This window comes from Orcinus orca, chromosome 2 (genome assembly GCF_937001465.1).
Source record: "Orcinus orca chromosome 2, mOrcOrc1.1, whole genome shotgun sequence".
In the NCBI taxonomy this organism is placed as follows: Eukaryota; Metazoa; Chordata; class Mammalia; order Artiodactyla; family Delphinidae; genus Orcinus; species Orcinus orca.
The window spans coordinates 60,880,697-60,895,100 of NC_064560.1; the positions used below are offsets into that span (position 1 = coordinate 60,880,697).

General features: G+C 45.3%; 1 protein-coding gene across 1 annotated transcript in view; it reads right to left on the reverse strand.

Annotated features, from left to right (window-relative positions):
* Positions 1 to 8,726: 8,726 nt before the first annotated feature.
* SLC28A1 (solute carrier family 28 member 1) overlaps positions 8,727 to 14,404 on the reverse strand; it is a 53,036-nt gene continuing 47,358 nt past the window's right edge. The window contains 1 exon segment of the mRNA XM_033402923.2: positions 8,727 to 9,367. The gene's annotated coding sequence lies outside the window, so the exon portion shown is untranslated.

A 14,404-nucleotide genomic window follows, 5' to 3' on the forward strand; every position in this document is an offset into this window, starting at 1 on the left:
TAAAATAGTCAATGATTCATCCTCCATAATGGGGAGTAAAAATACAGCATCTAAAATCAATACTTCAAAAAAAAAAAGCAATATGAGTACATTATTTAGAAATATGTAGGTAACTACCGGAAGAAGCAACTGAGAGTCTGAAGGAGGGATTCAGGGATGGGGAAAGTGGGGTAGGGAATTGCTGGAATTTCTTTTCTGTTGTTGTTATAAACCTTATGGTACTGTCTGGCATTTTAAATCATGTATATGGAGTACTCTGGTTTGGATGGAATGAAAAAAGGAAATGAGGGAAGGAGGGAATAAATCGGGAATTCTCCATGGATCCCAGCCTTGAATCAGGATGGCTGGGGACGATGCCCCTTTATGAAATCCGATTGATGGGAGGGGAAACTGAGCGATTGGAAGGGGCTCCCATTATGGGGAGATTGAACCCTCCTGTAGTGGGATGGTAGATCCTGCCAGGAGAATTTTGTTTTCAGGTCCTGCACTCCTTTAGAGGCGCTGACTTCCTCAAAAGAAGGAGGTGGCTCCCAGCAGCGGCTTCACCCAGGCCCTCCTGGGGTTCTGCTCTCTGCAGCCTTGGAGCCAGGGATCCAGGCTGGGGTGGGGTCATCACAGTCTGGCAGCACCGACCTGTTCTCTTACAGTGCCTTGGGCACCGGCCGGGAGGGAACAGCAGATGCACCCACTCCACCTGGTGGAGGAAGGGAGATTGCAGCCCGGAGTCCAGGATTTTTGCAAGTTTCCCTGTTGGGAAGAAGCACTACTTTGCTACTTGGTTGTTACAAACTAGTCCTCAATTTCATCTTCCTCTTAATTCAAACACTCTGTGACCAAACATCTTTGATTCCTACTCCGGAGCTGCTCCAGCTATCCACTGCTGTATAATAAACCCTCCCAAACATAGTCACACCAAACAACCACTGTCTGTTATGCTCTAGGATTCAGTGAGTCAGGAATTTGGATGGGGTTCCACAGGGTTGGCTTGTCTCTCTATTCCATGATGTCTGAGGCCTCAGCTGGGAAGATGCAAATGGCTGGGGGCTGGAACCACCTGGAGGCTCCTTCACTTATATCTAGCGTTTTCGGCTGGATGACTTGAAGGCTGGGCTCAGCTGGGATGGCTGGCTTAGTGCCCCCATGTGACCCCTCTTTGTGGGTTGGGCTTCCTCAAGGCATGGTAGTCTCAGAGTCGTGAAACCTCTTATCTGGTAGATCAGGGTGCTAGGAGCGGATATCCCAGTGAACAAGGCCAAAGCTGCCTGTCCTTTTATGACCCAGTGTTATGGACTGAACGTTTGTGTCCCTTCGAAGTTCGTTTGTTGAAATCCTGATCTCCAATGTGATGGTATTTAGATGTGGGGCCTTTGGGAGGTAATTAGGTTTAGATGAGGTCATGAGAGTAGAATCCCATGATGGGTTTAGTGACCTTATAAGAAGACAAATGAGCGACCAGAGCATGCCCCCCAGCCTCAGTCAAGGGAGGACACTGCCAGAATGTGGCCGTCTGTAAACAAGGAAGAGGGCTCTCACCATACGCCAGATCTGCCAGCACCTTGATCTTGAACTTCCCAGCCTCCAGAACTGTGAGAAATAAATGTGTGTTGCTTAAGCCATCCAGTCTGTGGTATTTTGTTATAGCAGCCCAAGCTGACTGAGACACCCAGCCTCCAAAGTCCCACAGCATTGTTTCCCCCAGACTCTATTGGTCAACGTGGTCACAAGCCTGCCCAGATGAAAGGAGAGGGGACATAGAGTGGCCTCTGAAAGGGAATGTGCAGCCGTCTTTGTAAGCTGCCACAGAAGTCCAATACTATTAACCAGAACGAGAATAATTTAAAGTATTTTACACATATATCCGTTCGTTGGGTAGATTAACGAGGAAGCCAAAGCATTATGATAGTTAAGAGTCTGGGATTAAAGTCAAACAGAACTGAGTTCAAAAAATTGAGCTGTGGGACACCACCTCACTCCTCTGCACCTCAGTTCCCTCTCTGGCCAAATGGGGAGAGTAATATCTCCTTCATAGGTTGTGTTCGTTTTTGTTTTTGTTTTTGAGGATTACACAGGATGGCATATGCAAATAACTTATGCCACAGTAAGCATTCAGAAAAGGTTAGTCCCTTTTCTCTAGGTGATTTCAAAAGCTGAATTTCCATTATTTCTATTATCTCAAAACTTTTAAAAGATGTGCTACCATTGCAAGTCTTTACAGATATATAGAAAAAAATAGCTGCCTTTCCTCAGGGGACAACACCCCCATTCTTTGAGGGAATTGTCCAACCCCTTGTCTCCAACCATGCTGTCCCACAGGAGCTACCATCTTCTGCCTCCTGGGTCACAGTGATAGATCGGGGAGCAGACCAAAGAGCCAGACTGGACCCACCATTACACCCCCACCTTCCAAGCCTTAGTGGTTGCTCTGGAGGAGGGCCTATGACCCCAGAGGATCAATCACACTCTTGAAGATTTGCCCTTTTTTTTTCCCAACTAGCTGTCAGGGAAGTGAGCTCCCATGTGAATCCATGATTTTCTGATGGCCAGGATCCCAGCCTTAGGGAGAAAGCCAGGTCAACAGCAGGAGGTCACTGTGTACACAGGAAGAAACAAATCCAAAGAAAAGCAGGGACTGAGAGGTACAGAGAGAGGCCTGGACCCACCCCTGAGTCCCGTTGCCTGGAGCTGTCCCCCTGCAACTTCCTGGTTAGACAGCCCCTCATTTCCTTTTCTCCTAAACTATTTGATTTGTTTTCTGTCATTTACAACCAAAAGAATTCTGAGTAAAATACCACTCTGACTTATATAGTTTTTATTAAAAAGTTAAATTGTTCATAAACTCCAGTACTTTCGCTGCTATAGGGAAACAAATAAATGACTGTGACACACCTCCCAAGTGATAAAGCCCACGGGGGTGTTGAGAGCTGCTGGATTGAGCTGCCTGCAATTCATTCCAGTTTAGACAGATGAAATTGATTCACTGAGTGATGAAACTTTTCAGTTGGAGGGCCACCTCCTTTCCCAAACGAGCCACCAGATTTTCTCACCTATGGGATCTGTTCTCACCAGTATGACACTGGTCCCTGCCTCCGGCATTTGGCCACACTCTGGCTCAGAGCAGCTGACATTGCAAAACCCAGCTTGCCCCAGGCCCCAACAAAGGAGATTAGAGGAGATTAGAGATATTTGCCCTCAGGGCACTGGGAAGAAAAGATCCCTTGAGAGCTGTGTGCTTTGATACAGTTTATTTCTCTTCTAATTGAGGAGTTGGCTTTGAAAAAAACCAGTTCTGGTTAGAATATAAATAAGTGATGCCTCTAAAAGTAGAAAAGAATCTTATTGAGAAACTAACTTTCAGGAGATAAAAGCAATCTTTAGTTTACAAAGTGAGTTTCCCATCCCAACCCTAAATGACTTATCTTTTTTTCTTGGAAAGAAAAACAAAATTTTTGCTTGGGAAAACATGTGTCCTTTGTCAGTTGGAGCTGAATGACAGAAGCAGTCCGTGTGGTAGCTTCCCAAGCCTCGTCAGACTCACTCCCATTGGTTTAAGCACATGCAGTCACTGGATGCAAAGTGTGTACTGACCTCTGGGAGAGCTGTAGCATTCTGGGTGCTGGTCGGGATCCGTCAGTTATTACCTATCTTACTTACAGATGAAAAATGAGTCCCATTTTGGAAATTCCCTGCTGGTCCAGTGGTTAGGACTCAGTGCTTTCACTGCCGGGCCAGGTTTAATCCCTCGTTGGGGAACTAAGATGCCCGCAAGCCACGAGGTGTGGCCAAGAAAAAAAGAAAAGAAAAAAGAGCCCCACCTTGAAAAGACATGGAAGGTGACTGTTTGGAGAGAAGTCAGATGGCAGCATAAACTTGTATGAGAATTTAAAATCTCTTCCAAACAGTCCTTGTGAGTTTACCTCTTCCTTGTTCTTTTAAGCTCTATACACAATTTGCAACACTTGGCGGGCAGGAGGGGAGCTGGTTGAGGAGTGGGGAGGAATGCCCTTCTTCTAGCTCCATCCTGCTGTTCTCCAAGAGGAGGGAATGCAGGTCTATTTGGTTTGAGTCTACCTTATGGATCAGGCCACGTTTACTAGTGGGCTAGGTCACTGTACAGTCACAGGTTCTGTACAGCTGATTGGCCTCTTTTCCACTGCCTGCTTCCCGAAGCCTGAGGCGCAGAGTTGGTATGACCCTACCACGACCCTTTCTTTCTTTCTTTCTTTCTTTTTCTTTCTTTCTTTCTCTCTCTTCCTTCCTTCCCTCCCTCCTTCCTTCCTTCTTTCTTTTTTCTTTTTCTTTCTTTCTTTCTTTCTTTCTTTCTTTCTTTCTTTCTTTCTTTCTTTCTTTCTCTCTTCCTTCCCTCCCTCCTTCCTTCCTTCTTTCTTTTTTCTTTCTTTCTTTCTTCCTTTCTTTCTTTCCTTTCTCTCTTTCTCTTTCTTTCTTTCTTCCTTCCTTCCTTCCTTCCTCCTTCCCTCCCTCCCTTCTTCCTTCCTTCCTTCCTTCCTTCCTTTCTCTCTCTCTCTCTCTCTCTCTCTCTCTCCCTCCCTCTCTCTCTCTCTCTCTCTCTCTCATGCTCTCCTGTCATGAAGCTGAATTGGAAAACTTTACAGTTTGGCCACGTAGCTCTCTCTCCATTTCCTCTCACATGTGTATCAGGACTCTCTCTTTCTTCTTTTCTCTCTTTCTTCTTTTAAGTCTGGGTGGCCAGTGAGTGTTATATTTCAGACTTGGACTTTATTGGTGGGAGTGGTCATTTTTCAGGCTCCAGTGGACTGCACCCACCCCACACTGCCAGAGAACCAGCCAGGGTTGATGGCTGGTTCTCATTCGTTGTTTCCCATTTGTTCATCAAGAACCCCACAGAGCAGCAAACCTGCTCTTTCTACCTGCCTGTCTTGCTCTTCTTGTCCATTGGCAGGGTGTGTGTGACAGAGATCCCACATAATATGTACAAGATAGATAGACATTCTTCTTCACTCACATAAAGTCTGCATGGTCACGGCAGCCTTGCTCTACAAAGACCTCTGGGGCTCAAGCTCCTTCTAACTGGTGAGTGCCCTGTCCCTAGAGTGTTGCCTTTGTCTCCATTGCCTAAGTGGGCTCACCTTCCCATCTGTGCTCCAACTGGCATGGAGCAAAATTATGCAATGTACCTGGGATATGGAGGATGAATCCCTTCATCTAAGGCAGTGCTCAGCAAACTACAGACTGCACGTAGGCCATGTTTCTGAAAACCCAGTTTTATTGGAACATAGCCACTCTCATTTGTTTAGTATTGTCTAATGACTGCTTTCAAACTACAAGGGCAGAGTTGAGTAGTTGCAAAAGATATAATATGGGCCAAAATATTTACTATCTGGCCCTTTAAGAAAAATTTTGCTGGCCCCTTCTCTAAGGGCATGATCTGGAAGCTGCCTGCTGGACTTCTCACACTCCATTGATTAGGCCTTAGTCATATGGCCACAGCTAGCTGCAAGGAAGACTGAGAAATGTAGTCTTTAAGGTAGGCCATTGGCTCAGTTAGATATGTAGTTATTACTAAAGGGAAAAAGGGGAGAATGACTATTGGAGGACAACCAACCATCTTTCCTATGCTGGGTCATGTGTCCTTCGGTCAGATTTTGGTGCCTGTTATTTTGAAAGTCTTGTAAGCCGGGTTCCTGATATTCACTATAACCGTGCTGATTTCTTCTGTCATCTCTGCCTTCCCTTCCTCATTGGGATATTTTACTACAGCAGAACTAGAGTTCCATTCTGACATTTCACTCAGAGCCATCTTCTTGAATGCCTGTACTTTCAAGTGTGGAATAAGTGCCTGGCTATGTCAGCCCCTCCTTCACTTCCACTCACATAGTCCCTGTTGGCATGGTTACTCCCACTTCACCATTCCACATCTTCATCAGAACTTGGTCCAAAGCAGCAATTTCCCTCCACGTCTGGAATGGAAATCACTTCCCAGGCAAGTTAGGAACTTGTTGTACCCTTGATTGTGGGTAAGTAGGAGTTATAATAGATGTCCCAATAGATGAGGTCCCATCCACACCATTCTTATCCTATCTCTGGTCCCCTTTGCGATCTAGGCCAAGACTTTCTTCCATTCTCTCCATCCATGACAACTCCTCCTGGTGTTTCACTCTCAACACGCAAGCCATCAGCTTTGAGGATTTCTGAAGCAGGCATGTAGCTTCTTAACACTCTTCCTTCCTAATAGGTCTGCCTCTTTTAAATACCTCCCCAAGGCTATATCTAGTCTTTAGTCCCAACACACCATCTTGGTTACACCCATATTTACCACCCTGTGCTCTGGCTTCAACCTTGGATTTGCTCGTGACTCATGAACTGTCTGTATATGAGTACAGAACAACTACGGATCAGATCTGGGGCAATTTTTGAAACTATTATATGCTGTGTGAGTAACAACTAAAAGAACTCAGGGTTCCCAGCTCACAGAAAGGAAGACTGGATGGTTGCCATCTTCTAACAGTTGAAGGGGCTGTCTTGTGGAAGAGGAAGTAGAACATTTCCACAAGGTTTCTATAAAATTTGACTATTTTTTTAATGCTATTTTATTTTATTATTGTTTTGTTTTTGTTTGTTTGGTTTTTGGCCATACCACACGGCATTCAGGATCTTAATTTCCTGGCCAAGGATTGAACCCATGCCCCCTGCACTGGAAGCACGGAGTCTTAACCACTGGGCCGACAGGGAAGTCCCAAAATTTGACTTTTTAAAACCAATGAGCGGGCTTCCCTGGTGGTACAGTGGTTAAGAATCCGCCTGCCAATGCAGGGGACATGGGTTTGAGCCCTGGTCCGGGAAGATCCCACATGCCACGGAACAACTAAGCCCATGCATCACAACCACTGAGCCTGAGCTCTAGAGCCCACAAGCCACAACTACTGAGTCCACGTGCCACAACTACTGAAGCCCGCGTGCCTAGAGCCTGTGCTCTGCAACAAGAGAAGCCACGACAATGAGAGGTCCGTGCACCACAACGAAGAGTAGCCCCTACTTGCCGCAACTGGAGAACGCCCGCACACAGCAACGAAGACCCAACACAGCCAAAAATAAAAACAAATAAATAAATTTATATAAATAAATAAATAAATAAAACCAATGAGCAAGTATTACTTTGGTAAAAAAAAAAAAAAAAAAGACACACACACGAGATTGGACTTGTTCTGAGTATCCGAGAATGGCAAAACTGGGATCAAAAGCAAACCCTTTTTGATGCAAAATCAAAAAGAACCTTCTAAGAAGTGGAGCTGTCCAGTATGAAATGGGTTGCACAGAGAGGTAATGAGATTCTTGTTTGGATGGTATTCAAGGAAATGATGATGACCACTTGATTCCAAGCAGAATGGGGAGTTTGACAATGTGGCTCTCCTAGGCAGCATTCTCTTGCTTGCAGAGTAAAAGGAACCTTCTCACATTAGCTCAGGTTAGAGGGGATTCTGGAAGGAATTCAGCTCTCATTGAATCAGATGAAAAATTGAGCAACTAGGCTGTAGGAAGGGTGGGAATGAGATCAGCTCCAAGCCAGGCCCACTGTGGTGACTCAGCTTTCAGCTCTGTTTCTTTTTCTTTCTTTTTCTTTTTTTTTTCAGTTTGAACTCTTTCCCAAGAATCTGAAAGACCATTGGCAAGACTGTAGCTTTGCTTCTCCTGAGTCAGGTATTCAGTACTTGTTCAATCAACGATAGTCATGGGTGTGGAGTCTTGTGATTCAAACATAAAAGCATGATGACAGAGATCATCCATGCAGTGGGTATAAAAATTCTCAGAAAAGTTGGGAGGGGCAAACACCCTCAAAATGATATATAGGGTCCTGTCCAAACTCAGGGCTCACTAATTCTGAGTCAAAAGTAATTTCAAGCAGATGATGTTCTTCATGGGGTTGTAAAGAGGCCAGGACTAATCCATATTCAGCTGAAGGCACATTATTGAAATAAAGTGAGGGGTCGGGAGAGATGAGATCAGCGCCGTGGGAAGAATTGGTGGAAAGGGAGTAAATGTGGCTTTTTTCCCCATGTACTTTTAAAAATACACTTGTAACTTTTAGAATAGTTTTAGATTTACAGAAGGGCTGCATAAATAATACAGAGCTCTTATAAATCCCTCACCCATTTACCATGGTATACTGTCACAGCTAATGGACCGCTATTAATATGTTTTTAACTACACTCCATACTATATTTGGATTTCATTAATTTTTCCCTAATGTCATTTTTCCATTCCAGGATCACATCCAAGATACCTGTATTCGTTTCTTAGGGCTTCTGGAACAAATTACCACAAATTTGGTAGCTTAAAACAACAGAAATGTATTCTCTCCAGAGTTCTGGAGGCCAGAAGTCCTAAGTGTGTAGGCCACACTCCCTCTAAGGGCTGCAAGGAAGAAGCCTTCCTGCCTCTTCCAGCTTCTGGTGTCCCCAGGTGCTCCTTGGCTTGTCACCATGGGGTGGGCTATATCTTGGAGCTGATAGTGCTGATCTCTGCCTCCATCTCTATATGGCCTTATTTGTGCATCTCCGTGCCTGTGTGCCTCAAATTTCCCTCTCCTTTCTCTTATAAAGACACCCAGTCATTGAATTTAGGGCTCACACTAAATCCAGGATAATCTCATCTTGAGATCCTTAACCTAATTACATCTGTAAAATCCTATTGCCAACTAAGGTTACATTCACAGGTACTGGGGGCTCGCACTTGGACATAGCTTTTTTTTTTTTTTAACATCTTTATTGGAGTATAATTGCTTTACAATGGTGTGTTAGTTTCTGCTGTATAACAAAGTGAGTCAGCTATACGTATACATATATCCCCATATCTCCTCCCTCTTGCATCTCCCTCCCACCCTCCCTATCCCACACCTCTAGGTGGTCACAAAGCACTGAGCTGATCTCCCTGTGCTATGCGGCTGCTTCCCACTAGCTATCTATTTTACATTTGGTATTATATATAAGTACATGCCACTCTCTCACTTCGTCCCAGTTTACCCTTCCCCCTCCCCATGTCCTCAAGTCCATTCTCTATGGACATAGCTTTGGGGGGGACAAAATTCAACCCACTACGATACACATTTTTTAAAATTTATTTTATTTATTTTTGGCTGCGTTGGGTCTTCGTTGCTGCCTGCGGGCTTTCCCTAGTTGTGGCGAGCGGGGGCTACTCTTCGTTGGGGTGCGCGGGCTTCTCATTGCAGTGGCTTCTTTTGTTGCGGAGCATGGGCTCTAGAGTGCAGCCTCAGTAGTTGTGGCGCATGGGCTTAGTTGCTTCGCGGCATGTGGGATCTTCCTGGACCAGGGCTCGAACCCGTGTTCCTTGTATCTGCAGGCAGATTCTTAACCACTGCGCCATCAGGGAAGCCCTACAATACACATTTAGTCATCATGTCTCCTTAGGCTTCTTGGGGTTGTGACAGTTTCTCAAACCTTCCTTGCTTCTAATGACCCTGCTGGTTTTGAGGATTATTGAGGATAAATATTTTGTAGACTGTGTCTCAATTTGTCTGCCTGATGTTTTTCTCATGGTTAGACTGGGGTTATGGGCTTCAGGGAGGAGGACCACAGAGGTGAAGTCCCCTTCTCAACACAACATATCAAGGGTATGTGTTAGCAACTGGACTTACCACTGATGAGGTTAACCATGACCACCTGGCTAAGGAAGTGTTTACCAGACTTCTCTACAGCAAAGTTCCTTTCTTGTTCCCTCATTTCCATACTGTACTCTTTGGAAGAAAGTTACTAAGCATAGCACACACTTACGAGATGGGGAGTTATGCTTCACTCCTTGAGTGGGGAGCATTTGCATAAATTATTTGGAATTCTGCTATTGTCCTTGCAATTTTGCATGCATTCTCTCATATGAAAGGCAGGTTTCATAGATTCCAACCAGAGTTCCATGGCCTTTTCCCAATTCCCCTTAGAGAATCTGAAATGCAGGACAAATCATCTGAGGAAACAATTCTCTGAAGAGTTTTCATTAACAGAAAATGCTATAGGACAGAGCTATTCACAGCATGGACTGGTGTGGTCCACATCTGCTTCTAGATCTATAATAATGTAAATATCAATATTGAAAGTGACATGCAGAAACTGCATAGCAATTTGACAGAGTAATCTTATGTGTGTTGAATGTAACAATAAAGATGCCTTTATTATTATTTTCCCAGTAATTCACTTGTATTGTCCTTTATACAAGTATTGGTCCAGGACGAATTGGGGGGGAAACGGTCTTCAGCACAGAGTGGACCCCACTGGGTGTGGCCTAACACAGGCTCTGGTGTTCTGGGCTGCTCCCTTCTCCACACCCGCTCTGCATGTACCCCTCACTCCCAGACATCAGAGTGAAGCCCGGACCCACCAATGGGCTCCTGTCTGGGCCTCATCCCACTGAGCTTATGACAGTGACCTTCCCTACAGGGCATATTGTTCTTACCTCCCCCCGTCGCCCCGGCAGAACAGCCCCTCTGCGGTGCCCCCAGGGGCAGCATCTCTGGCTGCTCTGAGCCTGTCTGTGGTCAGCTCCGTGGGCAGCCACAGCCAGCCCTGCCTGGGAAAGAGCCAGCCCTACTCTCACCATGCTCTGGGCATCCAGCCCTTTCCATGAGTGAAGCCCTTCCAATTCCTTTTGCTCATGGTCAGGCACATGCAGGGGGCAGCAGAGGGCAGCAGGAGGGGGACAGGGGTAGACTTTTACAATGTAGACTTTTACTAATCTCTCCAAATGAGGTCATTCATATAGTCATGTGACTGAAAGGAGTCCATGACCAGGCCATCCTGCCAGGGCTTAATTTAAAATGATAAATACGGATGGCCGATAGGCACATGAAAAGATGCTCAACATCACTAATTATTAGAGAAATGCAAATCAAAACTACAGTGAAGTACCACCACACACCAGTCAGAATGGCCATCATTAAAAAGTCTACAAACAGTCTTCCCTGGTGGCGCAGTGGTTAAGAATCCACCTGCCAATGCAGGGGACACGGGTTCGAGCCCTGGTCTGGGAAGATCCCACATGCCGCGGAGCAACTAAGCCCATGCGCCACAACTACTGAGACTGTGCTCTAGAGTCTGCGAGCCACAACTACTGAGCCCGCATGCCACAACTACTGAAGCCCGTACACCTAGAGCCTGTGCTCCACAACAAGAGAAGCCACCGCAATGAGAAGCCCATGCACCGCAATGAAGAGTAGCCCCCACTCGCCGCAACTAGAGAAAGCCCGCATGCAGCAGCGAAGGCCCAACACAGCCAAAAATAAAAATAAAATAAAATAAAATAAATAAATTTGTTTTAAAAAAAAAGTCTACAAACAGCAAATTCTGGAGAGGGTGTGGAGAAAAGGGAACCTTCTTACACTGTTGGTGGGGATGTAAATTGGTGGAACCACTATGGAGAACAGTATGGAGGTTCCTCAAAAAAACTAAAAATAGAGCTACCATATGATCCTGCAATTCTACTCCTGGGCATAAACCCAGACAAAACTATAATTCGAAAAGATACATGTACCCCTATGTTCACTGCAGCACTATTTACAATAGCCACACATGGAAACAACCTAAATGTCCATCAACAGATGAATGGATAAAGAAGAGGTGGCATATATATACAATGGAATACTATTCAGCCATAAAATATAAAGAAATAATGCCATTCGCAGCAACATGGATGGACCTAGAGATTATCATAGTGAGTGAAGTCAGAAAGAGTAAAACAAAAAGTACGTCACAAATACCATGATATCACCTATATGTGGAATCTAAAATATGACACAAATGAACTTATTTATGAAACAGAAACAGACTCACAGACATAGAAAACAAGGGAGAGGAGGAGTAGGGGCGGGATGGATTGGGAGTTTGGGATTAGCAGATGCAAACTATTATATATATATGTAGAGCTGAATCACTATGCTGTATACCAGAAACTAACACAGCATTGTAAATCAACTATACTTCAATAAAATAATTTTTTTTAAAATGATGAATATATCTTTTATGTTGATGGTTATTACACTAAATATAGAACAACACAGAATCTATGTATTTCAAGAAAACTAATTTATGTAAAAACACGCAGTCACATTCAAATATTTGATATATCCCTGGTGGTCTAGTGACTAGGATTTGGCGCTTTCAAATATGAAATAAAAATATTCAAATATGAATAAAAATGGCTTTTTAAACGATTGAACTGGGCTTTCCTTGAAAAAAACATCTTTTCATTATCTAGTGGATAACCTGATACTACAGTGTATTCTGTGTTAATATATACAACAGTTTAAATGGCAATGTGTATAATCCTATTCTGGCATTATTTTCACTTTCTAATCTACTAAGAGCCTCAAAAAATCCATTGGCCAGGCCACATATGGGTGCCCCACAAGCCCTGCTGGAGTCATTTTCCCCTTCCCTCCTCTCAAGCAATCCTTGCCAGGAGCCACCTCCATCCAGTCTCTGTTGGGGCTTTCCTCCCCAGTTGACCCTCTTCTTGAAGGAAGTTTCCAGTTCTTTAGCTCATTACAGAGTCTGGTTCACTGCTTGTCCCCTTGCCTAGCTCAGAGTCCAGCACATAGTAGGTGTTACAGACTGAACTGTGTGCCCCCTAAATTCATATGTTAAAGCCCTAATCCCCAATGTGACAGTATTTGGAGATGGGGCCTTTGGGATGTAAGTAGGATTAGAAGAAGTCAGGAGGGTGGTGGGATTATTGCCTTTATAAAAAGAAACACCAGGGCTTCCCTGGTGGCACAGTAGTTGAGAGTCCACCTGCCAATGCAGGGGACACGGGTTTGTGCCCCGTCCCGGGAGGATCCCACATGCCGCGGAGCGGCTGGGCCCGTGAGCCATGGCCGCTGAGCCTGCGCATCTGGAGCCTGTGCTCCGCAACGGGAGAGCCCACAACAGTGAGAGGCCCACATACCACAAAAAAAAAAGAAACACCAAGAGAGCTGCTTTCTCTCTTTGCCATATAAAAGGACACAGTGAGAGGGTGGCCTTCTGTAAGCCAGGAAGAGAGACCTCACCAGAAACCGACCATGCTGGCACCCTAATCTTGGACTTCCAGCCTCCAAAACTGTGACAAAATAAATTTCTGTTGTTTAAGCTGCCCAGTCTGTGGTACTTTGTTATGGTGGCCCAAGCCAAGTAATAAAGTAGGTACTCAATATATATCCCTTGATTGAATAAATAAACAATACATAAACCCGGAGTGGACAAACCACTTACACAGGATTCATTCTTTGCAAGGATCCCTCTTTGCTCCAACCCCCTTTGATTTCTAGTCTTTGACAAAAACCTTAGACGTTCACAGGCCAGCGAGACAAAATCAATGGCAGTTTGGGTTCTTAGGGTCTGTTTCTTAGCACAGGAGTGGCAAATAGTGTGCCACCTAGAAAAGGCACCTAGAATTACTTGGAGGTGGGCTCATCCAGCACTGAGCTGATATGGATTCTGAAGCCCCTTTTGGATTCAGTGCAAGGAGTCCTGTGATTGATTAGCAATGCCTGTCACGGCTGTGGGTGGGGTGAGTGGAAGTATCTGGGCCAATCCTGACTCAGAAGCTACAAGGCAAGAGCCTAGCGATGGGGTATGGGAGTCAGGCCAAGACTCTGCTGTGCAGAGCTAAGGGCAAGGACTCAGGCCCTGAGGAAGGGACCCAGGGCTAGCCTGTGGGGGTCACAAGGAGCAAGACCAGTGCCCAGTAGAGCCCAAATCCTTGACCGAGCAGGGTAACTGCTGACCAGGCTCCATATTCCCTCTGCCTCAGGCCCCAGCTGGGAAGCATTATCCAACAGAGGTGGGTGAGGGAACAGGTGCCCTGTGGCCTCAGGGACAGGTGCACTGCAGTTCCCCGCAGCCATAGCTGCTGGGGAAATGAGGATAGAGGTGGGAGGAGCATAGGGCAGGATGTGCTGGGTGACAGGAACTCCAGAAACAAAGGCTTACAGGCAGGGAAAACACATCAGATGCCTGACCTACTGGAGGAGAGGGATTGGGCTGGGGAGAAAAGGCAAGCAGAGGGGGTCAGAGCAAGTCACACAACCGAGCTCCTTGAACGTTAGCAGCCTAGCAGAGAGATGAAACACCACAGCTTGTGGAACTGGATGGCAGGGATTCTGCCTCTTCCTCTTCCCAGCTGTGCCACTTTAGGCAAGTTACTTAACCTCTCTGGGACTCTGTTCCTCAACTAGGGATAATAATAGTATCTGACTCACAGGGTTGTTGTAGGGACTGAGTTACAAAGTATGAAGCACTGAGAACAGTGCACTGACACACAGTGCTCTGTTACATTTGCAAGTGTTACAGTTATGTAGAGTAAAGCAGTCTGAACATTAACCAATATTTCCCCAATTGTTTTCCATGGAATCCTCAACTAAGAGATACTTCTATCAACAAGATTC